This window comes from Anopheles coluzzii, chromosome 2 (assembly GCF_943734685.1).
Source record: "Anopheles coluzzii chromosome 2, AcolN3, whole genome shotgun sequence".
Taxonomy (NCBI): Eukaryota; Metazoa; Arthropoda; class Insecta; order Diptera; family Culicidae; genus Anopheles; species Anopheles coluzzii.
Genome location: NC_064670.1, coordinates 29535772 through 29551786, shown reverse-complemented (window position 1 = coordinate 29551786; position 16015 = coordinate 29535772). Strand labels below are relative to the sequence as shown.

Genomic DNA, 16015 nt, shown 5'->3' with positions numbered 1-16015 from the left:
CAGCCCTGGTTGAAACCGTAAGCCGCCTATTCATGCCATCCGCACTTTGTTGATGCACTGGTACACAAGAATCAAGCACAAGATCACTGGTGCAAACGAATCTCCCATTCTTTGTGCACGAGACGATACGAGATTACGCAGCTGTAAATCTTTCAGCTCTCGTCCAGTTGCTTCTCGATTGCATATGCCGTCTCTGTTTTAGTGAGCTAGTTACGAGGAAAGCGAGCGAACCCCAGCTTGCGGGTTCTGTTCCATTTTCCGGCAGCCACATGTACCCGTAGTGCACTTTCGCTTTTGCAATAATTGCATAGATTTATGCACAATTTCCGTCGCCGGTTTCCCCTTCTGGGGAGGGGCGGAGAGAAGGCCTCATTGTGGGCACGGAGAGATTGTCTTGCAAAGGGTACACCGGCGCAGGTACTGGGGATGCTGAGTGCGGTTTCGAGTTTTCCATTCCATCGCCACATATTGGCAGAAGCTTGCCCGGGCGTCGTCGTACACCTGGCTGCAAGGGAGGCAAGATCCTTTTGGGGCGAAGCCGAAGCGAATGGAACGAAGGAAATCGATTTCTAAATTTAATCTTTCAACCTCTACCGAGCGAGCCAGAGCTGAGCGGTGGACGCCCGCAGCTGTTGTATGGGGTTTCCGGGGGAGGGTTGCGGTTGTTGTGGTATGCTCCCCGGTCCCCGGCTGGCAGGAGGGCGATGAATGGAAAGTTTTTAACGGTAAAGGGGGTTTGCCCCTTGCTGCTGCTGCTCTCTCTCTCTCTCTCTCGGTGTGATGAATTTTATTTCATCATTCTTCCCGGCTGCAAGACCCAACGATGGGGGTTTGCCACAAAATTCAATCACCAAGAAAGAGAATTGAGCTCAATTTGGAAGAATAATTAAACTATACGGTCATTCTGGATTGTGTGTGTGCCCTAGTGACCGAACTTGTAATGAAGAGTTTGTTTAAATTCGGTTACATTGCCTTTGCTTTCGATTTTACTTTCAATAGTTCAATAGTAAGTTGTTTATGAACTGATATAGTTCAAAATTAAACTGTTCACTGGCCGCCACCCTTCTGCATGTACCAACAAGGGCACTGATGGACCTCTTCTTGCACTACGAATTGTGGTACAAGCGCTCGAATGCTCGTTTGCATCAATTAAAAACAAGATAGTGAAATGTCGAACGTTAAAACATGCGACGCGGTGACTTGCTGCCATCGAACCGTGGGAAACCAAAACCTACCTTTATGCTAATCGCACACACACACACCGCTTAGCGATCGACATTGAAGTTTTTTGTCTGTTTGTTGGCTTTGAAAATTAGGGCTAACTGTCATATCACACACCTTGTTGACAACCCGGGTGCCCTTGTCCTTGAGCGACAGGGGAAAAGCAGCGATGCTACACCACCGACCATTATCGTACCACGGGAGGCGCAGGGGCTTCATTTATGCAAAACCAGCTCGTGCGCCCGGTAGAGGTGCTATTGTGTCGGAATTTTAATGCACCGCTACGAGGTACGTGAAGCTAATTGTTTGCATTGGAATACAATTTTCACGGCAAAACTGCCGTATAGATAATGGACCTCCCCCCCCCTCCTCCTGTCATCAGCTGCCGTGACGACGAGTGACAGTCGGTCCGTTTTTACCAAAGCAAATTAAAGGTTTAAAATCAATTGCAGTGTGTGTTTTTGCTGTCTCTTTTTCATGGGTGCAAAATGAGGTTAGATAGTTTGAAGCTTTTTGGAAGAAATTAATTGTTGAAGGGTTTTTTTGGTTTTTAATTATTTGCGTAATTTTGTTCGTCTCGATATTCGGGATGGAATATCATTTGGATGGAATGTGATAATACGATATGTCTATATAATACAACAACAGCTAACAAAGCTTCTAGTGCTGACGTTATGTAGTCCGATAAGTGGTGCTCGCTCATTGTGCCCGCTTACCAGTTTTGCCGACCGACAATCGAACTAGATTCGGGTTCACCTCAGTGAAACATAATGGAAATAGAAAGTGCAGCGAATTTCGCCCTTCGCGTGGTCGATAGTAGTTTCCATTTATTGTTTTCCTGCGCATCATGGCCCAAAATGGGCGGCGTGATGTTCATAATGCTCTTTACCATGATGATGATGATGATGATGGTTGTGACCGGTAACAGTGCGGACCAGCTTCTAAAGGCCCCGTTGCGCAATGTAATGTAGCAGTATTACGTGCTTAGGTTGCACTGTAAAGTTCGTTAACAGTTAGCGCAGAGCGAGCGCGAACGTCGACTAGGAAACCGGTGGGAGCTATGCTGCCGGTGGCTGGCTATTCCCGGGGACGTGCTGGTGGTGTGCAGCAGGTATCGCTTTTGTTTTGTTCTTCGTGAGGTTTTAATTATTATTTGTTCCGCACGACCCTGGACGAGCGTGCAGCAGTAGTACCTCCTACGTTGCCACCACCATCACCTCGTACGCTGCGCTTTGGCCGCTTACAATTACATTCTGCCCTGCGAACGGCCCAACGTCACAGTGCGGAAAAAGGGGTCAATACGGTGGGAGGAGAGAAGGGTGTATTGGAAACACGTGCCTCATACGTGTGCATGTGTGTGACTGGAATTGGTTTTACATCTGACCCAGGTTACCATGAACAGCGCTGACCCCGCATGGTAGCATAAACGGCAGCTCATACATAATCACGTAGGGGGATTGCTATGGCAAAGGGCGTGCGTCGTGTGCGTTTCGTTTATGTAACAGGTAGCCGTATCAATTGAATTTAGTTTTCGACCAAAGTAATAGGTAGAGCGGTTCGTTTAGAGCGGTTCACCGTTCGCTTGGTGTAGAGAGTCTAAAATCTTTTGAAAATAGAAATAGAACCAACAGCAACAGCCCGTATTTGCGTGGCAAAATATTACGCACACTTGCTCAGGATTGTCAGAAAGTGCAACCATTCTTCCACCAGGAAACTGCAATAAACGTAAGAGCAAGCGTTAGCTTGATCGCATTGACGGGTGACACTTAGGAAAAGGGACACATGATTAAACGGTGAATCGAGAGTAGATGCAAAACGGTTTTCCTAGAATCGGATTTCATATCCGCATAGGACGCATAGGTGCTGGGCAGCAGGACCGAAGTCCAAGGACCCGTTCTGTGTGCATGGGTTAGCTCCGATGAGATTCGCTCCGAGATTTGACAACCAATCAGGAGTGATCAGGCAGGCAGGCGGTTCGACGAAGCTCTTCTGTATGGCACCGGGGGAATTTTACCGTCCATGTCGAACGTCCGTCGCATGTTTTCTGATTCAAGATCATCCCGGGCTGCAATCCCGGGATCCAGCAGAAGGAATGGGTTGCTGCTGCTGGCGTTAGGTAACATCAAACGTGTGTGTTCGCGGGAAGCGTAATCGGACACCAGGTTGGCATTTGGTTACGTCAAAACTGTGATCAAAGGCGATGATGATGATATTGATTTTTGCTTTCCGAGATTTCAGGACCAGCGGCGGCGGGCACCATTTGTGCTACGTTTTGCGTGGTTTTACTGAAAGCAAGAGATGATGAAAATTCAACAATGTTTCTCTTAAAATCTATCGCTAACAAGAATTATTTATGTCGTTTTTAAATGTTTGTACTAACAACATATTAAAATTTCATCGATGCTACAGTTGCACTTTCTATCTATTTTCAGACTTGTCAGTGGTCGGGCCAGTATGTGGGTCGTCGATACACGTGCACTGGTCGTCGATACACGTATAGGGAGATTAATTGTATCTAAACTGTTCCACCCGTACGGCATGTCATTTGCAACGGATTGCACGATATTTAGTCCGCTCAGAGCAGCGTGGTCAACCGCAAAAACGAGCTAGAGAACCCAGTAAACGAGTGAAAAAGTAAAAAAAAAATCTCCCGATGGTCACGCAATCGGCAAATTTGGCTACCTGACAGCCAGGGGCAGACGGTCATTTGTCAGCTGGGAACTATATAGTTTTTTGGGGTACCGAAACCCATGCGAAATTTTGGCGAACAGCTTGACGACTGTACCACCATTAGCATGGGGATATTGGGATGGGATGATGGGATAGGTTTGGATAAGGCCGGGGGAGCCAGTTGGACATCTGATTGGAAGTGATAGACATTTGGCAGCTGACTGTGGGAAGTTTGTATGTTGCTGTTGCTGATGGCGCACTGCTGGGGAACGGAACGGTAGGCAAGGGCGCATGTTGTGTCATCATCCTAGTCCCAGCATTTCGTGACGTTATAACAGTGTCCTGAAATCGGACGCAGAATGTTGTTTGCTGGGTGCTACGTTGCATAAGTTCCCTTCGTAGTTAAGACATTAAGAACATCACCATGATCCTCGACTACGGTAAACCTTATTGCTTTATATTTTGTCTGTCGGCGCAAAACCATCCCCAAAAGATAACGAAATTATCACGAAATCAACTTCGGCAGTACCGGCGGCATGGTGTGATAGCTTTGGGGCCGTATTGTCGCCTCTACCGCGAACAAACCAGGACCGGAACCGTTTCGAACCATTGCCCCCTACCCCTCGGTGCACAAATCACGAAAATACAATCATTATCGCTTGGTGTGTGCCACCCGTCCGTGCCGTGCCGATGTAAATCCGGCCCCCACCAACTTTATTCCCGCAGCAAATTATAGCTCTTGTCTTGTCTGCGCCAATTCTCAGGATCTCCCGCACGCCCACACGGAGCACTGATCCCTGCGCTTTTGCGTCTTGCGGGCAGCATCAGCAGCAGCAGCAGCCGGCAGCGGCTCTATATTAACGGTTCAATCAGCGCACAGAGCTGACGGGAACATCATAATCAACAATAACATCGTCACTACTATTGTCGAGCATATCGCTGGTCCGGGCGTTGGGTGGTCGGCATCCGGGGAAAGGCGGCATCACTGTCGTTAAATTACCGAATCGAAGCGAATCACGGAAAACCCGGACACCGGGTGTCCGTCTCTGGCGTTGTCGAAGTACGCTGAATCGGTTGCAGTGGGGCGACCAAACCGTCCCACCAACCGATTGAACCGAGATGTGTTCGCAAGGCTCGTGTTGGTGGCTCCCGGGAAGACGCCGAACCAGGGTAACGTTCGTTTCCCAACCCATTCCGCCCTCGACACTGTTGATCTGCGTTCCTGCGGCAGTAAAATTACGAGCGCGATTAAAAGCCGCACAGCTGAGTGCGCCCGTAAGTTGGTTTACTTAATCCCCACCCATCAAATAATTCTTCCAGCTTCCAGCAAGTTGCGCACCCGCTAGCCACTTACCGCTTCGCAAACTGCTGCTCGCTCACTATTTTCCCCCTTGCTAACTGAATCATTCCAAGCTTCCGTTCGATGGGCAATGAGCACGGGAAGAAATCAAGACGAGATAAATAGAGACCGAAAACGCAAAGAAAGAACGGAAGGAAGGAAGGAAGCATGGCTCGCCAAACGCAGAGGATTGTCTTCGTTTTTCGTCCCCTCTCACTTTTCGCACTCTCCTGCTCTCTCTCTCTCTCTCTCTCTCTCTCTCTCTCTCTCTCTCTCTCTCTCTCGCACACACATTATCTCGCGATTGTGATGTCCATTCGTTGCCCTTGGATGGTGATTTCTCCTCTGCCCCGTCCTATCCTACCACTTCACCTCCACCGCTTGCCCCGGGACTGCTTGTGGATCACGGTTTGTTTGCTCTCGCTGTAATCAGTGTCGCTTGAGCAAATCCTATAATCGAATGATCTACAAATAAAATAAGTACATTTCTTCGGCTGATTTCTAGCACAGACACCACCAAACGAAGGGATAGGGAAGGGATGGAGGAATAAAGAGGTGCTGGATATAGGGGATCCTTGGTACAGGGATACTTTATCTCGCTGTTGCTCTCTCCTTCTACGGACCGGCAACTCCGCTACAGCCACACTCTTCGTTTCGGTTCCATTTCTTTGCTGGTGTTTTTCGATTTGTGTGGTTCATACTTTGTTGTGCCGTTTGCTGAAGCAAAAGCGTGAGCCCTCGCCCCAACTGCGCGAGGAAAGTTAGGTGAACGAGCAGGACATCAGATTCGCAAGGATATCATCATTAGTTCGATCCCGACGCGAACGCTGTGTGTGTGTGTACTCCTCCGTCCGGGTTCCGATGGGGGCTTACCCATTTCTTGGCAATATGATTTATTTATCTTTTATTTTTGTGCCGCCAGCCGACCCCCCTTCCGCCCTCTCCCTTCTTCCAGTGCCGGTTGCAAGGTGTCTCTCTATCTTTTTCGCGATATTGATAGCTTACCAAAGTAATGCCGGCAGCGGGAACTTGCTGGAGGGGAGTTCTTGGGTGCTGCGAGTTCCTGGCGGAGGCATCAGACTGCTAGCGCCCATAAAGAACGTGAAATGAATACGCGATCTACCTTCTTCCCTGTACGTAGAGATGGAGGGGTTTTAGAAAAAAACAACTTCTTGCCTCCCGCGTGTCCTATTTTTGGACCAGCTGGAAGATTTTTTGGTTTCTGTTTTCGGTGTACTTTCTATTTCCACTGTCTTCGTTTCTTTCACTCTCCTTCGATGTTCCACGAATCAAATCGGCAGCTCGCCTAATCGAAACAGACACAGCCAGGATTTGTGCAGGCTTGCCGAAGTAACAAAAGGGTTGCCTGCCGCCTAAGACTGCTTGACTTCGGGGGGGCGGGAACCCGGGTCGCTAAAAGGGCGATGGATCATCAAACGTTACATTGTCCGCTGCGCTAGAGGGTATTTTTAGCAGATAGCAAATTAGTGCAAATTTTGGGAGCACTTTGCAGGCAGGCAAAATTAAATTAAAGCACCTCTTGTTCTGTCGGTCGACCGACCGACCGAGCCGTTGCTCGCGGGATAATAGCGTCATACATGGTTTTTGTAATTGCATTACACCTTCTAGCGAGGGGTTCTGGTTTTTTTTTCTCTCATCAAATTTGTGTTAGTGATGAAAGTGTTTTGTGTGAAATTGGGAGTGTTATCAAGCGAGATATTGTTAAATGAAAAAGGAAATAAAAACAAACGAAATAAATTTGCTCTAAGCTAATATATTGGTTTGGATCGAAAGCACAAAACATAAACGCCTAAAGTCATGCAATTTGCAGCACATAAGTGCCTGCTTGCTGGGCCGGTGACGTACAGCATTCCTGTCGCTTGTAATATAAGACTATAAAAATGTCACTCACATGAGGCTTTGTTCAGCTTGAACGTCTTACGGTGCAACAAGTGTTTATTTTATTGTTTGTCTCAGCTGATAATACTGTAGCAAACGAACAACGTCTCTGCTTCTATCGTACAATATTGTTTTCGAATAGAATTACAGAACCCTTCAATGCCTGATAGCTTAATGAGAATATTTTGCAAATGCAACAGCTCTTCTAAACAGACTCCTGGTGTCCGTGCGCGGTTTTTCTTTTGTTCATGTGTCGACTCGATGCTGTCCGTTCGATGAAACAATGCGAAAAACATCGTACATCGCTCGCACGAATTGAATTACGCGTGTGGTGGTTGTCATTCCGTGTAACGGTGTCATCGATGGCGCAGGATGTGGAGTGCCTTCCAGCACTGCAAAATGACCCGCACTGCCAACCACATTAACCCCCCACCCCCTTGGTCCTTTCATCGCTAGTCTAGAATCAATTCTACCTGTACCTGTACGTTAGGAAGTGCGCCGGGTGAGTTTCGATACAGGTGGAGTGCTTATTTGCACCTTCCCACCACCGCCACTACCACCGCGGTGAAAGGATGGAGAAGATGCCTTGGATAGGACAGAGTGCGCATGTACATCGCACAAGGGGTCTCGCTCGATCGATCGGTTTCCCTTCGTGAGCGCGACGCTGCCATCGGGCTGCCCGAAGCACTGGCTGCCGAAGCTGGTGCAGGCCTTCGCCACTCGAAAAACGGGAACACCCGCGTCGGCTTTTGCTGTGACGCGACAGTGTCGGAAGCGCAACCTGCAACGCTGTACTCTCCGTCGTCGGAGTTCCTTCCAGTCGCTGCCGAACAACGCTGGCTAACGTTACAGCAGCTGAGAAACGTAACACGACACAAAAAACGCGCCTGGTGTGCCGCGCGGGGTGGTCTGTTTTTTTGCTTCTGGTGCGTGCCTTGCTTGTATATGTGTATTGTGTGTGTATGCGCGTGTGTGTGCTTAGTAAGATGGAAAGGGAGAGGGAGGAGCAGTCGTGATAGTGCTGTTCTGCACGAAGACTTGCTAGAAACACGGGAATCAGCTCAGTTTGTGTAGATATACACTTGCCAGTGTGGCGACCTTGGGTTCTTTAGGCGTCAAATTGGTATTGGTGTAAATGTGTATGTGTGTGTGTGTCTGTGTGGCATACATGTGTGACACGGTCTGACGGTTTTGTGTGCTACCACCTCGCTTGTGCTAACGGATTTCCGGAAGTGGCATCAACCGGAAGTGTTCTGCATTTCTCCCTCCTTTCCCACGTTCCCGCTACCGTGCTCCGTGGTCAACTTCCAGACATAGTTGTTCTTGCTTTTTTTTGTGTAGGCTCCCACTTTGCTTTATGACGGGATATTTTACCACCCTGTTCCAGAACTTTCCCTTGTTTTAGTCTACTGTTGCTAAATGAGAATGCCGTGTGCTGTGTCGTACTTTAAGAATGCTTTGGAATGTTTAGAAATGACTAAAAAATACCACATCCTTACTTAATCTCAAAATGTTAGTCTGAAATAGCATAGAAAGCATCTTTGTTCTTTGGATGAAAAATCAAGCTCTAATACTTTCAAATGTACACATTTCGTTTTGACCACGGTTTTTTGCTGTTCAGTTTGTCGTTTATCACTCACTGTATCATTCGTCAGCTACACAACTACAACTACACATTGAGGTCAAAAACGTTAGCCGCTGTGTTGTCTTTACGCCGTACGTGGAGAGGGTCAAACACAAGCCCCAAAGCTTGTGCCCGCCTAGCCGCTTCTTGATGATGTGGTAGCACGGTCTCCGAAACGCACACGGTTAGCAAAGAAGCCATGATTGATCTGATTATTTGGCTTAAGTGGACAACAAATAAATTGTGTACCACTGCGGACCGTTCACACACACACACACAAGTCACAGTCCAACAGGAAAGAATCAACCATTTCAACAGCACACAACAGGACAGCCACACATGGAGGCAAACATTAAGGGGGTAGAAGCGGCAAACAAAAAAAGCTAGTCAGTCTAGTCAGTCAACACTGTCAGCAGTGCCACTTGAAATGGCGATGGCACCGAAGTCAGCCAGTGTCAGTCTTCAAGCGGCTGTAATCGGATAACATTTGTCCGGTACTTGTCAATGTCTTGAATTTTGGTTTGCGGTATGCGGTGGCAGAGTGCAGTGGCAGTCGCAAAGAAAGCTGCCGATTCTCATGCTGGTCGCTGTTCGAACTCCTCATGCAAAGATTCTTCATTTAATTCCTGTTTTAATGGCTTAAGCGGGCGCGCGCGCACGCGTGCTGGCGTGCAGGCGTTTTTTTTACCCTGAACAGACATAATGGCCGCATAAAAGGTCTTCGTCTAATTTCGGTCCTCAGTGGTGCTGTAAGCAGAAGCCGCTTTTAAAAGGCACATCTTTTCGTTGCTGTGGTTTCGTTGATTAGAATCAATTGGGAAGATTGTCATATTTGGTTGCCTTTTCATCGTCGGATAGGTTCAACAGATGACGACGGTAGCAGCGATGTGGCAATCGGGTGGGTTTTGGGGTATTCTAGCCTGTATGGTTTTCTTGTGTGCTATGGTATTACTCTGTTGTGCATGTGATCACAGAGTCTGTAAGGCCGAGTAAGAGTGTTGTAATTGATGTGAATCATGCTTAATATTTAATTTGTATTTTTGTGTGTCTTTTCATACCACTTTATAGCTAAATGACAGTTCGTGTTGAAGTGTGTGCAACAAACAATTCTGTAATCTAAAAACAAAGGAAGAAAAAAGGAATAGAATCCCAAAAATGTAAAAAATGTGTCGTAAATCTGAATGGTTTAATGTTTGATGAAACAATTGGAAGTGATGGACAACTATAGTACATAAAATATTGTGTGTTTGTGTTTGTGCGTGTGTGTGTGAGTGTAAAACCAATGTAACGAGCAGCAAAGAAGTGCTGTAATCAGAGTGTGACATAGTTTGTGACAAAAAAGAAAAGAAGAAAAGCAGGATTAAGTGATATTCTACCCACTGTGCACGTATTCGGGGAGCGTGTGTGTAGCACACAAGAAAAAGTATGGAATGTATGGAAAAGTAATACGCCCAACAAGTTGCAGCTAGTTGCGATCAAAGCAGCTGCGGTGTGTAGTAGTCGCAAGAATAATCCCCTCAGAACATCGCTTCACGTGTGGCGGACCTCGGTATTAGCGGACCTTTTTAACGCTCTGTCCTTCAAGTGGTGGCGTACGGCGTTGGTCCGTGCTTAAACAGTAAAAGAGACGTGTTTTTGCGTCTCATTGGGGCTGTAGTTCCAACTACTGCATATCACCCTGTGTCGGCTACGATAAAGAAAATAGAAGTAAGCCTTACAGGCAGTTTGTTTGGATTGCTGCATCCCGCGTGTCTTAGTTGTTTGTGCAGTGCAGTGTTGTGATTTTGGTGAACGAAAAAGGACGGAGACGGAGTGCTGGTAAACAGATCGGTGCACAGATAAGGCCTACCGAGAGAGAAACCAATTCTTGCAAGTTCCTGTACCAGGACGTCATTACAAAAAGGACTTCGCGAAACTATACGGTGAGCGCTTACAATACCATTCTGTTGGAACACTTTTTACAAGACCGAGCAGTGAGGTAGGGTTTTACGGTCTCGGTGGGATCACAAAAGCATGACGCGCACTGGTACCGCGTAGTCCTGAGAGCATGGGACATCGTTGTACAAGGCACGCCGTTGTCAGACGCGTTTGCGACTGTGGTAGAAATGGGACCCAATTGTTTCGCACCCCGTTCCGGGAAAGATCGATTTCTTGACGGAGGTTAGCAGGTTGAGGTTTTTCCTTTTTATTCACAGTAAGGTAACATCGTTGGGGAACCAAAGCCATCAGCGTGAAAGTTTCATGCCCGCTTCTTGCTATACGTTTCTGTTGTACTCCTTTCCCTCCAAACTTCCCAACCCTTGGGTCGCGGAAAAGTCTTTGACTTTGTGCCGCAGCTCGGCAAAGCCGAAAACTTTGACACGCTTCACTGCTTGCTCTCACTCTGTCAAGTCTGGCTCCCAGTTTGCCAGTTTTCAATCAGTCAACTTCATCCTGTACGGTATTTCATCCGCGGGAGGTCGCCGCCGCCGCCGACCGACCGACTTCCCGCGTACGACAGCCGCCAAAGACTCTATTATTCATTGCACCTTGGCCGTGATGGTAGTGGCGGTGATGGTACCGCGGGTTCGCCCGGGTGGTGAACCAATCGACGGAGCTTATCAGACATTTTATAACTCCCCGTGCCACTCGGAGCATGTGTGTCTGTGTGTCTGTGTGCTCTTTTTAACCGTACCTGTTGCCCTTCGGTACGGTTGCGCAGTACTTGAAAGTATGCGCTATAAGCACCAACGGGAAGCAGCTTACACTTACCATCCGTGCGGTTGCAATTCGGACCTGGGTTGTTTGCTACCGGAGTTTCCCACCAGAACCAGCCAACATTACCATGTTTGCGTGCTTTTTTCTCTTCCTGATGACTGTTTTCTTAATGGTTTTGCAGCTCAATTTTACCGAGAGTTTTTTCTCTCTTTCTCTCTCCATTGTTATTGATGTCTTCTTGGTGCAAGCATAGCATGCAAGGAAAAGAAGCGGGTAATGGGTCCCTTAGGCTTCTTTTTAAAACATTAAACCCAAGCGCGCACGGTTGGGACACCTTCCCGATGGGTTATATCCGTTGGGGCGAATAATGTGGTGAAGTGTTGTGTTTTTTTATTTCTTCTTTCACTCTGGCCCGTTCGGCTGGATAGTAGGGAGGGTGTTGATCGTGTTTTACTATATTATGTAACGTTAAATCTCGTTCATGTCATAGGAATATTAAATTTCCTCACCGTTAAGCTTTCTTTGGATAAAATAGAATGTTGAGTTGATCTGCTGTGGAATTGGATGGCGTGCTAGCACACAAAGAAAGGAATTGATAAAGGATTCGATTTTCCTTTTCCATCCAACACACCTGGAAAGCCAAAATGTGTCATTGATGTATCTTAAATCGATGACCGCGGTTATCCAAAAATGCATCGAAAGGGAAGTAGAGCAACTGATTGGGCCTTTTGCCAACATTTTGCATGGCTGTGCTGCGGTCGGTACAGTCGTTGGAATGTTGGTTTTATTTTTGCTGGAGTGATTCGATTTGTAGCTTCGTTCCCTTCTTCTTTCTCTCTCTCGCTCTCGAACCGTAAATAGTTCAAAACTCTTAGTAAGGGCACACGTCGGTCAAACGCAGCGCCAAGGCCATCGGGCTGGAATGTATGTTCAGATGTCTTCATCATAATCCATTAGTGAAATCTTCGGCAGGTGAAAAACATTCCATTGGCTGTAGTATGTTTCTGTAGTATTTTTGGTTCCTTCCATCTACCGTAAAGCAACATCCTGTTTGGGTGAAGGTGTAGTGTACCTTTGGACCCGCCGAGAGCTCGAGATGGGCTAGTGTTACCTTCCAACGAATCGATTTGATCGCATTCTTGTGGTCCTGTGATGCAGGTAAAAAAAACGAGGTAATGTAAATATCGAAACCCGGAGCCGTGGATAACCGCTGGCTTATGAAAGAGAATGGTTTCACTAATAATATTTTCCAGTATGTTTCGGTGGCGATGCGAAGAAAAACGAAAACATCCTACCCACCGGCCTACCGCAATCCACCGAAGTGTCTCGTGACATTGGCACACCGTGCGCGGGAGCGTTTTCTCGCCCGAAGTCTCGCCGGTCCGGTTGCGTTAGCATTTTCTTTGCACAAACGTGGCCTCCAAGGAAAAAGGGTAGAATGACGCAAAAATAAACAAATAAACAAACAAGCAAACAAATAAACAGTGCGCGGTTTTGCGCAAGCGAGAGGAGGTCACATTCGACGTAGATTCTTTTTTTTTTGTCGAACTTTCTGCTGCCACGAAGCAAAAAGTTTGCTTACATTTCTATGAAGTTTGACTCTCGCATGTGAATGTAGTTTTTACCTTGGCTTCTAAACGTTTTTTTCCCCTGGCTCGTCCAATTATCATGGTGGTCCAACACAGCCAGTCAAAAGATTTCCAACACACACGTAATACGAGAGATAAAGAGAGATAGAATACCGATTTTTGCCTAAAATTTTGGATCTTTGTTTGGTCGGCAAAAAGTGAGAGGATGGACGACGATAAAATCGATTGTGATCAATAAATTATTGCAATCTTGGTGTGGGTGTAGGGGTGCTGGAATCGCCAGGCCGAACGGGAGATAATATTGTACCTGACCACCCATCGAATCGGGCCAGTAATTGGCGGCAGCGTTTGAAAATAAGAAGAAGAAGTAAGATCAGATGACGACACCGACGACGAGCATGATGATGATGACGATAATTTGCGCAAATTATGCATCATTTACCATTTTGGCTTGGCGACTGTTTTTAGCAGGAAGTTTGATTGAAATGGGATGGGACGGATGGGCGGTAGGCCGAGTCCGTTATATTGATGCTCGGATTTCCACTCGAAACGTTCGTGTTCCGAACGCACCTTCTCTCGTTCAGCGGATATTGGACTGGCATTAACGTTTGACAGGTTGAAAATATTGTGCTACATGTACCTGTCGACAAGGCATACGATAGCGAGAGCACTTTTGCTCCATCCCCGCATGCTGACATGTGCGGAATACAGGGTTTAAATGTTATTAATTACGGTGTAATTTAATATGTGGTTTGAGGTTCTGATTGATATGATCTGAATATCTGTTCGGAATTAACAAGTTCGGTTGTTCTGTGTGGTTGTCGTTGCTTGTTGCATTGATTGGGATCCAGAGCTTTAAGTGTGTGTGGTAAAAAGAGTTATTGTTCTTTATATTTATTCCATGCCAAAGGGGAATAATATATTTACCGAGAAAGATAACTGAAATACGAGATTTTGTTGTCGCCCTAGCAGCATAACAAATGGTACGTGACAAAACTGAGCAAACTGAGGCGATTGTTCCTCAACTGTTGGGGGTAAACTCTGTCATACAGTGCTGAGAATAAGTATAAGACAATTTAAGTATCGACAAAGCGCCTCTTTTCTTGGAATTATATTGAGTCAATTGAGCAAAAATGCCCAGGGCCTTTGCGAATTTTGTACTGATTTGAAATGATTTGTATGCTCAGAAATAGCCTTGCTTGAGGCTACATTTACTACCAATAGTGTAAGAAAAATATCTTCTATTTTTCGCCCATGTCTGCCCATGTCGGCTGACGAAGCAAGAACGGATTGAAGTTCGTGGAATAAGTTTCTTCTCTCCAAAGAATTTCTCATTCATCCGCTCAATAACAAGAACCAGTTTTGGTGCCGTGTGTTAGTTCAATGGCTGGAACTCCAACAGGCGATCCGAGATACGCGCGGGAGGGCGGGCGGGAAGGATAAAAATTGTCCAAAATCTATGTTTTTTTGCCAATGTCCACCAGACCAACCATGTTCACTCCTGCTCAACAAATCATCTTTTCACCTGGACAAAGAAAACTTTACGTGCGATGGCATAACAAGGATGGGAGGAAAATAATGACCTGACACCCGAAAAGAGCAGTGGCCGGCGGCTCGTGTTCTTCGAAACATTGCCTCTCTTCGTTCGTTGTTTTCGTTACCATTCTGTCCCTTTGCGGCCGGCCCTGCTGTGTTCCATTCGACCATCGTTTGATGGTACGAAACTCAATCTCACACAGTTTTTCCACGCGCTTTCTTCGCCCCAACCACAAACCAACCAACCAGCCAGCAACATCCTGCCCGTAAACCGCAAGAATTGTTTCGATTGTGTCCATGTGCTGCTGAGTTGAGCGAACACAAAAGAGAGAGGGAAGGCAGCAAAAAAGAAAAACTCCTGCCGAAGTGGTACGAATTGGAACCACGGTGGGACAATAGTGGTGTGCACTGGTACAGTGAAAGATGGTGGCTGGGGAGAAAATACACAACGGTACATACAACGCCGGGCCGGGTTCGATTTGGCGGTGACTGAATCGTTCGATTCCGAAATGGTGGAGGCGCCTGGTGCCTGCTGCTGCCAGGTGAGGGTGAGGTGGCGTTTTTCCAATTTGCTTTACGCGAGGTGATGGTGAACAAATCGAAACGGACGTTGTACGCGTAGCAGCACTTTGCTTCGTTCACCCAAGGGTAATAGAGCTTTAGATGGACGTGGGCAGGGTTTGAAGGGAATTCTGTTTTGCTGATCACCTTTATACTAGCCGCTGGATGAAATTTCCGAAACGATGAAAAGGAAAGTTAAGGGATGAGAATACCAAAAAAAAAAAAAACATAAGCTCAGTACTCAGTACATAATGAAGGTGCGGTGAGATTGTTCGACACTAGAACGTTATACACGGTCTACTTACTGTTGTTGCGTTACAAGCTACATTTGTTGCTTGGTAACTGTGCGTGGGAATGTGCAGGGAAAACGCATGAACAACGAAACAAGCTGATGATTGTTTAGACTTTTACTGATGTTGCTGCATTGTAATATTCCATTATTGACCGTGTATTTGTTTGCAAACGTCACTGTATTTTATTTTCTATCTGTTTGAAGTTGTACAGTATTGCGAATTAGCAATTTTAGTATTTACAGCTTTGTACTTGTCAATGATTTCAACGTTGTCCCTATTAATGATTTAATGTTATGAAGTTATGAACCTTAGTAGAAAACCTAACTTTGAACAATTTCAGCATAAAATGTGGTTATCGCTTATGTAAGCTTGCACACAAAATCCGCTACAGAACTGTTCTGCTCAGCTGCTTCCGACGAATTGTCTCCGTGATTTCACTTCCTGCCTGCCGAACCGAACCGAACCAACCGTCTGCAACGACGAAAGATTGGCCGTTAAAAAATCAATTTTCATTTCCTTCTCCCGTTGCTTGCATCCACACTCTGGCCGATCTGAGCCCTCCCTCCCCCGCACCAGCGAGGGATTT

At 46.6% G+C, this 16015-nt stretch overlaps 1 protein-coding gene across 18 annotated transcripts in view; it reads left to right on the top strand.

Moving 5' to 3' along the window:
• LOC120950959 (high affinity cGMP-specific 3',5'-cyclic phosphodiesterase 9A) overlaps positions 1-16015 on the top strand; it is a 119182-nt gene that overhangs the window by 24696 nt on the left and 78471 nt on the right. For 7 of the 18 annotated variants that reach the window (XM_049606336.1, XM_049606338.1, XM_040369402.2 and 4 more), the window contains exons 1-2: positions 7861-8055; positions 9822-10675. The exons of 4 other annotated variants lie outside the window; for them this stretch is intronic. The gene's annotated coding sequence lies outside the window, so the exon portion shown is untranslated. Of the gene's footprint in view, positions 1-7860; positions 8056-9821; positions 10676-16015 lie in introns of those variants that run through there. 7 more of the 18 variants (XM_040369398.2, XM_049606332.1, XM_049606333.1 and 4 more) reach the window with 4 other exon arrangements.